Source organism: Chlamydotis macqueenii, chromosome 3, assembly GCF_036417535.1.
Source record: "Chlamydotis macqueenii isolate bChlMac1 chromosome 3, bChlMac1.mat, whole genome shotgun sequence".
NCBI lineage: Eukaryota > Metazoa > Chordata > Aves > Otidiformes > Otididae > Chlamydotis > Chlamydotis macqueenii.
Genome location: NC_141558.1, coordinates 677,749 through 693,849, shown reverse-complemented (window position 1 = coordinate 693,849; position 16,101 = coordinate 677,749). Strand labels below are relative to the sequence as shown.

General features: G+C 47.7%; 1 protein-coding gene across 8 annotated transcripts in view; it reads left to right on the top strand.

Moving 5' to 3' along the window:
* Window positions 1-117: 117 nt before the first annotated feature.
* DTNB (dystrobrevin beta) overlaps window positions 118-16,101 on the top strand; it is a 175,739-nt gene continuing 159,755 nt past the window's right edge. For all 8 annotated transcript variants that reach the window (XM_086743545.1, XM_086743544.1, XM_086743543.1 and 5 more), the window contains exons 1-2: window positions 118-258; window positions 886-964. The gene's annotated coding sequence lies outside the window, so the exon portion shown is untranslated. The remainder of the gene's footprint in view (window positions 259-885; window positions 965-16,101) is intronic.

Sequence of the window (16,101 nt, the reverse complement as noted above, 5' to 3'; positions counted from 1 at the left end):
TGGCTGAGGGCGGCGGAGCGGGGACGGGGGGGGCGAGGCGGGCGCGGGCTCAGATTGGCGGGGGTGCGCGCGCCCCTGCGGAGGCGTGCTGGGATTGGTCGGGCGCCGCGAGGCGGCCGGGGACCGTTGGAGCGGCGGGGCTGGGGGCTCGGCCGCCCCTGCCCGTGGAGCCGGCGGCGGCGGCGGCGGCGACCGGACCCCGCCCCGACGGAGCCTCCCGCGCCCGGGACCCCGCCCGGACCGCCGCCCCCGCCAGAGGTGCGTGCTCGGCGCGGACGGAGGCAGGCGCTGGCGGGCCCGCTACGAGCGCCGGTACCGCCCGCGGGGCGGGAGGGCGCCGGGCCTCGCGGGGAGGAGGGGGCCGCGCTCCGCCGCTGCCCGGGCACGGCGCAGGGGCCGGCGGGCGGGCCCGGGGCGCGCCCCTGCCGCCTGCGGGGTGCTGGCGGCGGCGCCAAACCGGAGCCCCTCGCCTCAGCCCCGGGGGCTGCGGGGTTCGCCGCGCTGCGGGCCCGGAGCGGAGGAGCGCCGAGCGGAGCGGCCGGCGGGGGGCCCGGGAGGGAGCAGGGCTGCGCTGCCGCCTCGGCCGCTCCGGAACGGGCCCCGACGCCGTGGCGGGAGCCCAGCGGGTCTAGCGCCGCCGCCCCGGCCCCCGGGTGGTTTTGGCCGTGCCCCCGTGTTCCGTGCTGTAGCTGACAGACGGCCGCGGCGGCGCAGCCTGCACGCTTCGCTTCGTCGCAATTAGCGGGAGACACAGTCGGGGCAGAAGGAGCATCATCGCAGTGGTACCTGCAAAATAGAGGGGCGGTGTTATTTTGCTGTGGAAAGCCATGTCTTTCTTGGGAAAAAAAAAGACAAACCTTTTTTTTTTCCCCTCTGTGTTTTTAGATTGTCTTCATATGTTGGAAGAAGGAACTGAGCACAGGAAAGTGGAAGTTGCCCTGAGAGACTTCTCAGTGTGATTCAGGTAACGTGATCTGTTGTGACTGCCTGTGGTCTTGAACCTAAAAACTTGTGTTATCGAACTGCTTTCAGTTTCCTGTTTGTTCACGCTCACGTAGCTTCTATTGAACTTTTCAGTTATGACAAACTTCTGATATGAAGGAGTGGTTTGTGCATTTTGGGAGGTATTGAATGTGTAAATGTGAATGTGCATCCTACGTGAGATGCAATCCTGTATTTAAAAAACCCCACGCAGCTGCATCGTTGTGCAACAGATCCCTGAGCTGGGCAAGGTGAAGCCAACGGATATTCTTGTGCAGACCCAGGAGACCCTTAGTGGCATGCAGGGCACCAGTGCAATGCCCCCCTTTTTCAGAGGGGACTGGTGAGCCACCGAGAATGGGCTGGACAGCACAAGGATCCTTTGAAGGTTGTTTCTGTGCTGCTTGAAAATCCATGTCTAACAGAATCTGAGTTACTACAGTTAGCAGTTGGACAGTAGTTGTGCATTAGTGCCCTTTAAAAATGCTTTCTGCTTTCAGTTTTCTTTTCTTACTCTGGTTCCTAAAACCGACTGTGTAGACTGATGCTCTGTCGGGTGTGGCTGCCCAGTGACAAAACATTCCGCGGGCCTCAACCAGTGGGTCAGAAAGTCAGAAGTCTCTGTTCCAGGGTTTAAAAGTTGGGAAGCGCTGGACTGAGGAACCATTTTCTCTTCCCTTCTTTCTTTCTTTTCCCTGCTTACGTGTATGTGTTCTGCTAGATAATACCGTAACCTACACCCGAAGGGAAGGAGATAACCCAGAAGCGTTGGTTTAAGGCTGTTGCTTTTGGTGTTTCTTCTTTTCAAAGGATATTTTGGATTAAAGGAGAATTTAGATAAAAGGGCAAACACGCTGCTGACCTGAAGGCTCCCTTTTAGGGAAGCCTGAAAGAGGAGAGCTGATCACTGTAGACCCAGTAGGGCAGAGTGAGCAGTAACCTCTCTCGCCAGGCCGTATGCGTTTTGCGGAGGCTGTCTGCGGCCCGCGCTCAGTCTCTTCAGAAGTTCTTTTCCAGACTAGTCAATTCACCTTGTGTTGCCAGCAGCGCTGTTCCTTTGACCTTAAATTCTTGCTGTGCTTCCATCTGTCCCGGATGTTACTCCAGAGGTGGCTTGCTTAGGTCACTGCCTTGACCGTATTGCCCAGTTTAAATCCTTTTTGGGTTTCTGCTTCTTATCATTTTCCTACGTGGGATTCTTGTCTGTCTGTTGTAGCTATTTGATGATAGATCTGTCCCCAGTCTGCTGCTGCGGTCTTGTTTGCTACCAAGAAGGGAGCTCCCCGCTCCGATGTCCGAGATGCCGCAGTTTGTTGCATGCTTGTTCCTTCGTCTCCCGTGGAAGGGCGCGCATCCGGTAGCCCTCCCTGTAGGCGCCCTGTGGCGCCCCTCACTGTCCGTTCGTGTTGATGTTGTGACGAGCGCAGAAGCCGTGTCAGTGTTCTCTCAAACCCCTGTTTCTTTGCAGCAGGCTGCTTCTTGTCGTAGGCTGTCGGTTATTTAGAGCGGTGAGCTCCTTTACGTGTTGTCTGTGTTGCGGCCTCTAGTTTATCACAGAGCCTAATAATACAAATTTGAAGAAGTTGAGTGACAAATGGCATAGAAAACTTGGGAACAAGCTGTAACACAAGAACAAGGGCTTTTGCAGTACTATAAAGGCGTAATTTGTCCATCAGTTAAATTATTTTACACGCAGAGTACCACAGGGTGGCATTAGGAGTGACAACTTACAACTGTGCGTAGCCACGGTCACGCGTTATCTCTGGTCTGTTGTGCAAGCTGACAGGTTTTGAAGAGGGAGAAGATGAAGTGTTGAAGTTTAATCCAACAACCTGCGGATTAGTTGGTGCGCTAACCCCCTGGCTTCACGTGGCTGGTCCGTTACAAGCTTTTGGAGATGCTAAATGGTGCACTGAAATAAGGCACTCTGCAAATAACTTCCTAGAACCTCTTTGGAAAGGAGAGCTCCGTAGCTCTCTCGGCTCGGGCGCGGCAGCCTGTAGCGTTGACGCTAGGGCTGTAGTTAACTTCATCACCTGGCAGAAATGAAGGCGATTTCCCGGCAGGGGTGCGGGGCTGGCTTTCAGCATTCCACTCACAGCACAGCTGGTTCTCTTGCCATTATCTACCACAGCTGCTGCTTCTTTTACTGCGTGGCTTCTGGGTTATGTTGTCTGGTGATAAGGATTTGAATTCATAATATTTGTATTAAGTTAATATTTCTTTTTTCCCCCTTGAGTCCAGGGAGAAGAAATAACGGTTTTACTGTGTATGTTTGGTTTAGCATTTACACAGGTTTCTGCTGATAAACTGTGGCTAAACTTAAATCGTTTCCTGGGTCTTTTCCAGTCCTGTGAGCTTTCGAGGGCTACTGGAAGGAATGAAAGTATTTTAACCCCTCGGCTGTGCTTAAGTAGTACAGATGTATAAAAATACCTAACAGCAGTGAAGACGGGAGGCGGGGAAGGGGTGACATTTCCAGTCGCACTAGAGTGTATTCTGTGTCGATGCCTGTAGGTCAGATTTTATAACAGCTGATTAGACTATGAGAAGAAACCCAGAGCAACAGTAAACGTTAACGGAGTTTCACGGGGTAGCGTGCTGGTGAACTTGCTGTGTGATTGTGATCCCAGAGGCTGTCTAGCACAGCAGACAGCAGATTATTTGGAGGTGTGCTATGAAGTACGCGCATTGAAATGCTTCTTGCCCTGGGTACCTAGCGGACGCAACCAAATTATGGTTTGGGGTTTCTAATGCTTGCAATGTGAGCGAGCCTGCAAGTCCTGAGCGGCGAAACGAGGGCTGCGGAGCGGGCAGCCCAGCTGGGTGGGCAGGGGGGAGGCACAGCCGCGGAGAGGGGTGCTGCGGGGGCAGCAGTGCTGTGTGGAAAGCACAACAGTATTCTTTGAGTCTGCTTGTTTATATTACTTTTTTTTTTTTTTTCAGTGCTTATGGAATCTTGTCTTGTAATTATTGCGTGTTATTCTTTTGTTTATTTATATTTTAATAGCGATCACATCAAAGGAAATGCTGAGGCGGTAGGGAGGCATCGCTGTTCTGACAACTAGTTTGGGTACAGCCGCATTTTTGAAGAGGGTATTGTGTGTTTCTGGCAGCTCAGACAAAATCAGGGTTACCTGGGACTATGTACGTGTTTGCTTTCCCGCTGGTTGTGGCAAATGGCAGATATACTTTAAAATTTAAATTAAGGTGAATTCCTTATTCTAGAGTCTTATACCTCTTCAATTACTTTTAACGCTTTTTAAAAAATGGTGACTTTGTAGACTTGTGAAGTTGGTGAGGATGATTTTATGTTTTAAGTTAATGTAGGAGATAAAACTATCATGATGTAAAGAATTAAACTGGGCTAAGCTTTTTTTCCCCCCGATTCAATTGTGATGGTGAAAGCGGTTCACACTTCCAGGTGTTTGTCACTGCCCCAGTGACGGGAATTTACCACCTCCACAGGTGTGCCCAAGGAGCAGGCGTGTGAACTTCTTCCGAGGGGCTGAACCTTCTAACCTAAGCTCCTCTTTTAGTCTGTTCCACCTGAAGCGAGGTGGGAAGGGAAGGTCTTGCGTGGGTTGCCGTCGACTGGGGAAGGTGGCAGCAGGTGACAGAGAACCAGAGGCGACGGCAGGTTCTGAAAGGGGCGCTGCCTGCTGCTGAGCTGGGTGGACTGGGAGGAGAGCGCCCGCCCGCCCGAGATCGGGGTTGGTCTGCGTTCGGTCAGCGCCGGATCTGTTAACTGAGCTTAATAGGGAAAGGGGCAAAAACGGAACTCAAAACAGTTGCTGATAAAGACTTTGTTTTGGTGGAGAGGCAACTTTGGAATTGTCTCTTGTGCCCTAGTAGGCAGTTGTGGGAACCTGCCGATGGCAATGGCTAGAAAGGGTTTTGTAGGATTCACGTGGGAAAAGCTAGGCAGCACAGATTGCACGGGAATCCCCTCCGCTGCGACGGTGAGCCGTCCCTTCCTGAGAGGGAGAGGGAAGCTCTCAGTTAGGGTATTTTCAACTCATTGCTTGAAAGTCACGGTGTAGTATTTCATTTATCTTATACGTTAACACTGCTTTATTTTGAGGAACCGGTTTTATCCACTGAATTTGCTCTTGTTGGCAGGCCCGTGGTAAATCTTGCACCCGACCTTTCAGGGCAGGGATTTCTTTCTGGTCTGGGCGCTGAACAAATCGTTCCATCCGTGAAGTGAAATCCTGTTGTGTTGCAGTAATTCAGATTGTTTGGAACTCTACTTGAATTCAAAATTTTTTTTCTATTTTGTCTTGAGGCAGTCTGGAGCTTCTTTTTAAAATTGTGTTAAAAGCTTTTGAAGGTTTTGAAAGCGGCCTGTGATTAAATGTTGTTACTTGTTCCATCTTTAACTTGTATCTAGTAAAATCTCCTCTCTCTACCAATTTCTTACTGGGAGGGAAGGTAAGATTGCTGGTCGCATACTGGGGCTTAGGGCAGTGCCACGGTTGTTTTCCGTAACAGTAAATTAAAGCAATGAGGACTGGCTGCGGATGTGTTGCTGCGTGCGGTGTCCTGTACAAACAAAACAGATGGCATTTTATGCCTTGAAAAAACCTTACCGTTTAACAGAGGCGGCCAGGCATGGAGCAGGGAAATGTTTAGAATGTTTAGAATTTTATCCTAAACTACTTGGTTGCCCGTTCATTTTCAAGAGAGCTTACCGTATAATATGTGCATGTTTTTGCAAAATCTTTGAGTAGCTTTTGACCCAGTGTGTTTATTTAAAAAAGCAAACCAAGCCAAACACATGGACTTGCCTGGAATTTGACCGCAAAGCTATAATCCGTTCTCGTGGTCTCAGTCTAGGGGTTTTTCACTTACGCCCTTCTGGAGCGTGGTTGGCTTTGACTTGTAAAGATCTCATGCAGGCACTGGAGTCCAGGACTTGTAAGAAAGCTTTGTCTTCAAAACCTGTGAGAGAGCTAGACCTCTAAGCTTTTAGGAAACTATACCGCTAAAAGATGCGTGTTATTTCTTAAAGATGCTGTGTGACTCCCGTTGCTGCGGATACAGAAGTAGCCTGTTAAAGTATTGTTAATACTTCTGTGCACAATTGCTTACGCTTCGATGGCTTATCGCATACCGTGATGGGAACAGAGAGGGACACTTCATGTTAAACCAGGAGAATTGTCAGAAGTGGTGGCAATGTACTTTAAAAGATGCTGCCAGTCCGCTCGCATAAGTGTAGCGGGTTATCTGGCTTCGGCCTGAGCGCGTTGGCGTCTCCCCCTGACGTAACTTGTAGAGTGCTTTCTTTTCCCTAGCAAGAGGTGTAGGGGAACGAAGGAATGCTTTTCCTCAGTTACCTCTACTAGTGTTTGACTGCTGACAAGAGGGAGATTGGCCTATGAACCAAGAGAGGCTGAGGAACAAAGGAATGAGCAAGACAACGTCAGATATTTTGGATGGACAGGGAGGGAGATGAGGGAATGAAATCAATCTTTGAGTTTTTTGTTCAAATTCTTAGTAAAGAAAAAGTAAAAATACTTCAGCATCTTTTTATTGAAATCTAAGATGAATAAATGTCAGCACCTTTATATCATAAATAAATGTAATACTTTATGTTATCAAAGCGTTTATTGAAAATGTAGAAATTATTCAAATCAAATGACAGGTGAAGGCGTACGCGTTCAGGAGCCCCAAACAAATGACCGAACTGCTAAACCAGAAGCAGCAGCAATAACTTTTTCTGCAAGTACTGATATGCCCTGAATTTTTATTCGGTGTCTTCATCTCAATGACTGGTTCATTCCGATTTTTCAAACGGAATGAACTGACAAGGGATGAAAGCTTTTCTTCAAACCACCCATGAAGGTGTGTTCCTTCTGATCAGGAAATTGGCAGAAAGTTACTCGCCTTCCTTCGCTATTGACTGCGTTTAAGATCAGCCTATGCCCCAAACTGGTGTTCGGGTTTTTTTATTTTTAATTACAAGTTCTTTCTGAACATAAACATGTATAAGCACAACTTTACCCTCACCCAGCAACTGCAATCTTCTTATCAGTGAGATCAAATATTATTTCTGCTAGTAAAATGCAACATCAAGGATCTAAACTCCAATTTAATCATTCATAAATTAACTTGCATTTCTGTGTTCTTCTGTTCTGCTGCTCAGGCTGCACTTCAGTGCAAACCAATGTCTGGAAATGCTTATCAAATCCTGAAGATCGGAATTCCCTTTGGAGTGTTTCTTAAAGGTGGAAATACAAAAAAACACAAAACTGACTTCAAAGCAAAAAAAAAAAAAATTTCTCGAGCTAATTAAGTGATTTAATGACTGAATTAGAGTAATGAAAAAGCAGTGAGGAAGCACCTGAAATGGCTGATCTGGAACTCCATGATGAAGTTTGAGTCTGTGGTCTCTAACGCGGCGGGAAGCGTTAGGGAGGAGCAGCGGGGTGACCGCGTGGATGGCGGCTTAGGTAGTGCGGGAATGCAGAGGCCGCGCTGGCTGAGGTTAGTTACGCGGTCCGCCTCCCTGCCTTCCATTTGAAGGAGAAAAGCTGCCGATTTAGGCCGTTACCTACAGCTGATGAGCTCCAAGAAGAGCGAAACCTTTTAAGATAGGTCCTGTAGTATTGGCCTGACAGTCCGCAGAGCGGCTCGCCTGCCCTTTCCTGCCCGGCTACGAGGGTGGCCGAGGACCGCAGCAACGCGCGCCCGGGGCCAGCGCCGGCCGAGCCTGTCGGAGCAGGCGGGGGGAGAACAGTCGCTAGGTTTTACCGTTCGGTTACGTCGGGTTTTATCTAGCCAGGTGCATGGATATAATGTGCGCTGTGGGAGCGGGAGGGTTTTTAAAGGGAAGGGAAGGGGAGAGCTGCGGAAGAGTGGAAAATAAACAGGAAAAGGAAAAAAATACCAAAAAATGAGAAATAAGAAAACTGAGTTTGTGGTGCTATTGACGATGTTTTAGATGGTGGTCGACTGTAGAATTCTCCACGGTTACTGGTATGGAATTTATAAATTGGCTTTTATATTAACCCTGTCATGCAGCAACCGAACGGTGTTATTGTAGCTACTGAAGGAGGGAGAAGGTGAATGGGTAAACGGAAATAATACACTTTTTGAAGCTTTGCATCAGACTCAACTAGTTTTGGAAGTACTGCATCTTACACAATTTTTGTGCTTTAACATTAATTTGCAACAACTATATAAAATAACAACATTTAATATTTTTTCTGACATTATCTAGTAATAACTAAACTATATTTCCGTAGTGAATATTTTACTGCAGTGCAGGTAACCCCTTGCTGATTCTCAAAATTGTGAATTTAAAAGTAGTCATATTGAACTAAAACCTCCCACGGGACTTGAGGTTTGTCTTCCCATGGGATTAAAAAAAATCTTTTATGTGTAGAGAGAGAGAGATATATATACAGATAGGTAAAAATAATCATTATAATATTACAGTGTCTTGGTAATTTTGAACAGCCTCAGCCTCTAAGCAGGATGCCCAGATCGGTGAGCTGAGCACGTGCGTTATGACAGAACCAGCTGAAATTGGAGCAGGTCGCGGCTTAGTTCCCGTATCTTTGAAGCTGAATCAGCACGCGTGGTCTGCGCGGTGTCGGGTGCTGGCTGCAGCAGCGCCTTCTGCTCTTCAGCTTCCGTTTCTGATTTCAGCTTGAGCAGGCTCGACTGTTAGACTTCTCGCCTGCGGTCAGGATGAGTACCTATGCTGCCTTCTCTGGCACAAAATGATAAACTCTTTGCCAGTTCATCTTCCTGATTTCAGACTTTCTTCCTTAACCAAAATCGCTGCCTCTGGACATAAGCAGAGCCATATTTGGTGGAACCAGCACCGTTCTCCCTTCAAGTTCAAGCGCTGTTTTATCGCAGCACAGAGGAAGCTCTCAGTTTCACTGAGCCAGACCTGAGCAGAGCACTTGCGCACGCTCTTGCAGGTTTTCCGTACTTCCACCTTAGGCGGTGAGCGTGGGTTTAGCCTGTGCTGTCTGAGCAGGAACTCCTGGGAAGGCCAAATCCTGTGGAACTGCGTTTTACTTCCAGCTCTCCACACTTGTCAGAATCCTTGAAACCTTGGGAGATGTCCCGCCGGAAGAGGTTGGCTCTGGCGTGCGAATTCACCTGCGGCTGGTTTTAACAGCCTTTAAGGAAAAAGGCAGTGGGTTGACCCAGCTCTTAGTCCTTATTCTTAAGTGAACCAAGAGCCATCGTAATGCAGGTGTCCTCTCCAGATTGGTACAGGTTTCAGAAGGCTCTTTGAGGAAGAAATCCCTGTGGAAATCATCCAGGACAGGCCACGTAGAGTCACTGTCACAGCACCACGACAGAGGCAGAGTAAGTTATTTGATGATACTGCCTTTGCTAGAATAGCAAAACAGGATGTTCATCACGAAACACCTCCGTGTGTGCCATCCACCTCTTCATCAGGTTTCACATGGTTCCCCTCTGATAAAGCTTGGTGGCACTACGGGTGGTTTGTGACCAGCCATGTTTTTTTAAGTATGGGAAGTTTCAGCCTTTGGTTGAATTGCGTGTTATTACAGCTAAAGACATTAAATTCCAGTCTTGTTCTGCAGTTATCTGTATGTGCACCAATTCTATACGTTTTGAAAATGTGCTGATCTCACTTAGGACTTGAAGCAATCTGTAGACCTCAGATTTTTCTTTCGATCCAGTTGTAAGTATAGAATTTACTTTCACTATGACTTCTGTGTCTTTTTCGCAGCAAGAGAGAACACAGGTTTGTTTTAGCTTTCTAATTTGGGAGACACTGGGGTAGGGAAGGAGGAAGCAAAACAAACCAGACTAACACGTTATCTTACTGTAAGAATGCCTCCGTGTAGGGTAGAGGTAAGACAAACACATCTTTCCGCTCTAAGAGCGAGATTATTTTGGGGCAGAACACAAATACAGCTGAAGAGTCAGAGATGAGTCCCCTGCAGTCTCACCGTCCCCAGGTTACCTGTCACTGCCGTACACACCAGCGTGTCCTCACAAATGGTAGGTGAGCAGAGGTGGGCGCTGAGGGTGCTGCTGAAGGAAATCCTCTTAAAAATGCAACGCAGTCCTGAAGGAGGAGGATGCTGTTAGCAGTCAAATTTCTTCTCTTTTATTGTCCAGTGTAGAGGCATGTAAAGTTACGCAAATAAAGGGGTGAGAGAAGGGAGAGGATAAACAGACAGTCCTAGGTTTATATGTCTGCTCCTGGGCTCTGAACTGTCCCGCAGGAGTAATATCTTAAACGCTTTAGTGGAGTTCTGTGAAAGCTTCAGACCATGCTCAGTCATGGTCCAAAAAACCCCAAACTTAATAAATATTCTGTAAAATATTCTTAATCACAGAAGGGTTTGGGTGGGGAGGGAGCGTTCAAGGCCACCCAGCCCAACCCCCCTGCCAGGAGCAGGGACATCTCCAACCGGATCAGGTTGCTCAGAGCCCCGGCCAACCTGGCCTGGAATGTTTCCAGGGATGGGGCATCCACCGCCTCTCTGGGCACCCTGGGACAGGGCTCCACCACCCTCAGCATAACATTTTTTTTTTTCCTAATATCCAATCTGAATCTACTTCCCTCTATTTTGAAACCATGACCCCTGCCCTATCACACCAGGCCCTGCTGAAGAGTCTCTCCCCACCTTCCCTGCAGCCCCCTTTGGGCACTGGGAGCCGCTCTCAGCTCTCCCCGGAGCCTCCTCTTCTCCAGGCTGAGCAGCCCCAGCTCTCTCAGCCTGGCCTCACAGCAGAGCTGCTCCAGCCCTCTCAGCATCTGCGTGGCCTCCTCTGGGCCCTCTCCAGCAGCCCCACGTCCTTCTGCTGTTGGGGGCTCCAGGTGTTCTGTTAAGAATATTAAGAGTATTTTTAAAAAGAAGACAAGAATGTTATTGCTGCTGTATAAAGCGGTGATGTGCCTGCGTGTTGAATATTCTGTTTCTCCTTCGTCTCTGAAGGCAGATGATGGAACAAGAAAAGGGATGGCAGAAGATGACAAAGATCAGTCATAAGTGTGAGTGGTTTCTGTGTACAGTGCCCGGATTCTTCTGCCTAGAAAAGAGGGGACGTCTGCGGGGTTGTTCATGTCATGTCCGATACAGAAATGGGTGGGGGCAGGAGGAAGCGTAAAATGGAACTAGCCAGTAATGAATGTAAACGAAGCAGAAGGATGATGAGGAACTGTACTTTTTGTCTGACACAGTATGGTCATTCTTATGTTTCTAGTTAAAAAAAAAAACAGACAAAACCCACACCCCTACAAATTTCCAGGAGTGCAGAATGGGATTTTACAGGTTTCTCAGTCATACAGGAGAACCATAGAGAAGACCCAGTACTACAACTTTAACCCTGACCTTTAAAGTGAAATCCAGCCTCTTTGGAATAATTAAAGCATAACATCTCTGAACCTAATCAGAAATATGTTTAGAGTTTGCTGTCCAAAATTCGGGGATTTTTGATTTCTAGCTGTGTACAAGTAGCAAGAAGTATTGTCTGGATCTCAAAGTGCTTGGCCCTCAAGAAGGTGAAGTATCGCTGTTGGCAAATGAGACTTTTTTTGCTAGAGGACCTTTTGGGGAACCTCGCTTTTCTGAGGTTCAGTAGTGGTTTAGAGTTGAGGAAGGAAGAAAGCAGATTATTTAATTAAACACTAATAATCCCAGTCTTGGTATCCTAATGCATGGGCTCAGAGGGTGGTTGGCAGGGAGCGTAAGGGAAGAAATAAACCGTTAAGCCTAGTCTATAGAAAACAGTTGTACTGTCTAGCACTGGAAAGTCGCAGAGAAGCTGGAGGTCAGGCGTTTTGTGCTATGGCCAAAACCACAGAAAGCTCTCTGGCATTTCTGGTACTTGTGTGTGCAGTTTAAGACCATGCTGAAAGAAACCCCGAGATTAGGGTTCAGCATTTCCCTTCGGTCTTGGCAGTTCCGCTTCAAATACACACACCAAGATACACGTGTTTGCGTTGTCGTTATAAAAGTCTGATATTAAAACTCCCTGCGAATTTCATCTCCTGAATCCATACAATTCCTGCATGGGTCTTCATCTGCCAGTTCTGATGTCTGCAGGCGTTTGCACCCTCAGGTAGCATAGCTACGCGTCCCAAATGGGACGGGAAAATGAAATGCGTTTTATTGTTCTATTTTGTCAATAGAGGAAATCTTAAATTCACAGTTACTTTATTTTGGAAAAGCTGTTTTTTCTGCTGTCTGTAGCAATTTTGATCCTTACCTCTGACCTTTCAGTTTGTCCAAGTCAAACAACGTTCCAGCCATGCCCGTGCAAAGCCGTGATCCCCTGTTGACCTTCACTTCTCACCCCCTTGTTCAGTCTGTTGTGGTTTCCCACCCCGGGCGCTTCCTGGTTCCATGCACAATGATTGCTTGGTCACCTCTCCTCGTTTGGCCTGTCTTGGCTGCTTGGCGTGATACGCGGGTGTTGGTTTGGACTCGGAGGCGCACAAAGTGCTTTCAGTAGAAGGAATGACAAAATGAGCTGGGATCCCTGAGCATGGGAGAGGAGATGTTGGAGATCTATAAGATCGTGAATGTCGTGGAGAGGGCGGATAGTGGGTGACTGATCCGTATCTCTGGGTAGAAGAGCTTGGACGCTTGTGAATCTGGCAGGAGGGAGATGCAGAAAATTCAGGGAGGGAACTTGTTGAGCTGTGGGTTTTGTGCTGGGAAACTCTTGTTGCAGTGTTGTGGATGTCAAGCGTTGATGGGCAGTAAAGGGACGCACACACAGGCTTGCGGGGCAGGGAAAGCTGTTGGTGGTTACTAAACACAGACTCACCTTGGCTCAGGAAGTCTTGGCAGTGCAAACTTTTGGAACTTGAAAGGAAGTTCTTGGGAAGCTTTTCTGTCTGCTTGCCCAGTCCTTTTATTCTTCACTGCACATCTGCTTTGGGTTCCTTCTGGAGACATGATAGTACATGGGCAAGCTGGATGTGGCCCAGTAATGTGCTGTTACTCCCTTAGCAGAAATTTGCAATAAAGTAATTAAGGCTTTTAAGCATGACCAAGCATGTTACTACTTCTAAATCTACCAAGAGTCTAGAAGCAGCTCATCACCAAATGTGAAGGGAAAGCTGGCTGAGAGCTGGCTGAGCTCCTAAGTACCTGTTTAACAGTGGTGTGACACTGGAGAATCCCCAGCGCGCTCACGTTGTCCCTCGTCGGTACATAAAGGTGTATCTAAAAAGAGCGGTTTCTTCTCCACATATGCCCATTGTAAGGTGGACATCTACCTGGAGAATTTTGGTCTGCCTTGTCATTTCAATCCATGCATGTTTCTTAGCACTTTGCTTGTGCATTGTGCCACAAATGTTAAAAAAAACAAAAACAAAAACAACAACAACAACAAAAAACAAACAAAACAAAACAAAAAAAACCCCACCAAAAACAACAATGCACAACCAGTCAAACAAACAAAAAAAAAACCCACCAAAAAAATCCCCACCAAAAAACCAAACCAAACACCTCCACCCCTGCAAACAAGCCAAACCAACCAAGCCAAAAAGCAGCGCAGAGCAAACTGCAGTTTGCCTTTCCTGTTTCTGATGCCGAGCCCTGTACCTTGCGTCCTCAGCGCAGCTGCCGTCGCTCTGGTGTCAGCTCGTTCCTGCTTTGAACTTGGGACAGGTCTGAAGCGGGAAGGTGAATGTAGACTTTCCATCTTTCTTCTTCCCGGCTGCATCGGTAAGGGATCCTTCTGCGTCTGATTGTTCAGGCTTTAAAGATGGGTTTGTCAGTTATTCTAATAGATCTCATGTGACCAATGTAATTCCTGCAGCTTTTCCAGGTATCTGCGAGTTTGTCCTCTCTCTCTGCTCTGACTGTTCGTCTTTACAATGTGTAACTCCGGCCCAGAAAGATCATTTCCTAGATGCTTGCCCCTCACAGGTAGCAGAAGGACAGAATCATCAAGGAGAGCTTGTGAATCTAAATAGGAACATTGGATGGTTGATTTTTTGGGGTTTTTTGGGTTTTTTTTTGGTGAGCTGTTTGTCTAATGAAAATTGCAAATCTTTTGCTCCCTTCAAGAAAGGCAAGAGACTTGGAGGAGGTCCTGAGCCAGTGTTCCTTCGGACATGATTTTCCTGAGACCGTAACTGAAAAAATCAGTGCAAGATGATTCCTGAGCTATGGGTGAATCGGGCTTTGATGTGTCCCTGCCGCACTCCATAACCCCGGAGAGACCAGCTGGCTTAGAGCTCATCTCGAGGACGCTGCTGGACAGATAATTCACTCATTTGCTTTGCAGAGAGCATGAAGGGTAGTGCTGGCTCCTTCAAAATCTGAGGAGTGCGTGTCGTGGTCAATCTAAGCTGTTTAGCTGTGAATTATGTACGACGGTGTTCTACGACTGCGGTGCGTGCAGCCTGAGTGACCTCTTAAAGAACTCGGATCCTGGCCGCTGCAAGGCACTGAGTGTCTGCAGGAAAGAGATGGACACTGTGGGAGTAGCGAGACTTTAAATGTACACACTGGCAAACGACGGCAGAACCAGCTGGAGCCCCTCGTGTGCTGCCAGTCTCGTACCCCGCTTCGTCTGTGCCCCAGGACTGGTTCCAGCTTTGCAGAAAAAGGAAACTGGCTTGGAACCGGGGTTTTGGGAGGTGGAATGAGGGACGTGCCTACCCAAGGGCCAGCAGATCTGATACTATAATGGATTATTTTTTGGTCCTGCAGAAGATTAAAGTGGTGTCATCCCTTATGTCTTGATAAAATGGTCTCCACTAAAAACAATTTAAAAGATCAAATAAGTAATCTACCTCTCAGAGTCCACCTGTTGTGGAATTTAGAGAGGTGCCAGCACTTGAAATAAAGCTATGGTGCAGTAACTGGCGTTCTCCAAGATGCCACACGTGTTTAATGTGGTGAGGAAACGGAGAACAGCAGTTAGTTCCAAAACCTCTTAAGCTGGGATAGCTGGAACTCGTGGGTGACCAAAGTTTCCCAGTGCCCAGCTCTTTGAACGCCCGGTCCGTCTGCAGGGAAGTGCGGCTCCAGGTAGCGCATCGTGAAGAGCCTTGGTTGAGAAGATAAGATGCTCTGTTTGCATGTGTTTATTTAACTTAATGAAATTAATTTATTTTAGGAAGGTTAAAAAAAAGGAAACTTTTACATATCTGCAAAAAATGCCATGGAGGTTTTTTCCTTTAAAAAAATAAAATACAGCAGCGTGTTGGTTCTGAGTCTGTGGTTTTCTAAAGCAGGAAAAATTAAGGAAATAAAATGTGTTTGCAGATTACTGTGTACCACCATACACTTATTTTCCTGTTATGGACAGTTGAGGAAAAGGCTTTGGTGGCTTTGAAGATGAATACGTGTGGAGATGTTCGCCGGAGGATAGCCAGCAGGCGATGGGGAGCTGCTGCGGGGAGCTGTGAACCGGGGCGTGTGACGCGCCGCGGCTGGGCTGCCTGCTCCGTAGCTGGCGTGTCAGCCCGCTGAAACGTGCCCGGCCGAGTTGTGCGGGGCTGAGCCGCCTGCCTGCCTTAGCCGTAGGTTTGGGGTAACGGTGCAATAATTGTGTGCTACTTTTGCCTCCCTTTTTTTTTTTTTTTTTTTTTTTTTTTTTTAAGACATTTAAAAAACATGTTTAATGAGTTGGTGAATCTGGTAACAAAAGAATGATAGGAATTCTAAGTGAAATGTTATGCTGATACTGAATTAAGTTGCCTCTTTTCTTTTTTTCTGGAGCTGACTGAAGTTTAGCGTCTGTCTTTTAGGGCTACTAGTGCAATAAGCGGTGTGAAGTTGTCCCTCTGCCCCCTTACCTTGGGGTAAGAGTTCCACTCTGTTCCTGTCACTTCTTTAATCTGCTTTCCTAAGACAGGGAGATCTATGTGAACCAACCATACGGGGTTTGGATTTTTCCACCTTAATTATATTTAAGATCTTTACTTCCCTAGCAAATACGATGTGACCTCGGGGATCAGGTTTCAGAGTTAAGTGAATCCTTAGAAGTTCTGTTTAAAGACAACACAAGGTCCCAAACAGAACATCCCCACAAGATCCCTGGGCAGGGAGGAGGGCTGTTAGTGGTCCGTCAGCGGGGGAGAGGAACGTGGTGTGCTTTCTGCTTTCGAACACCGCAGTCTCTCAGGTGCAGATCCGCAGGGCTCTG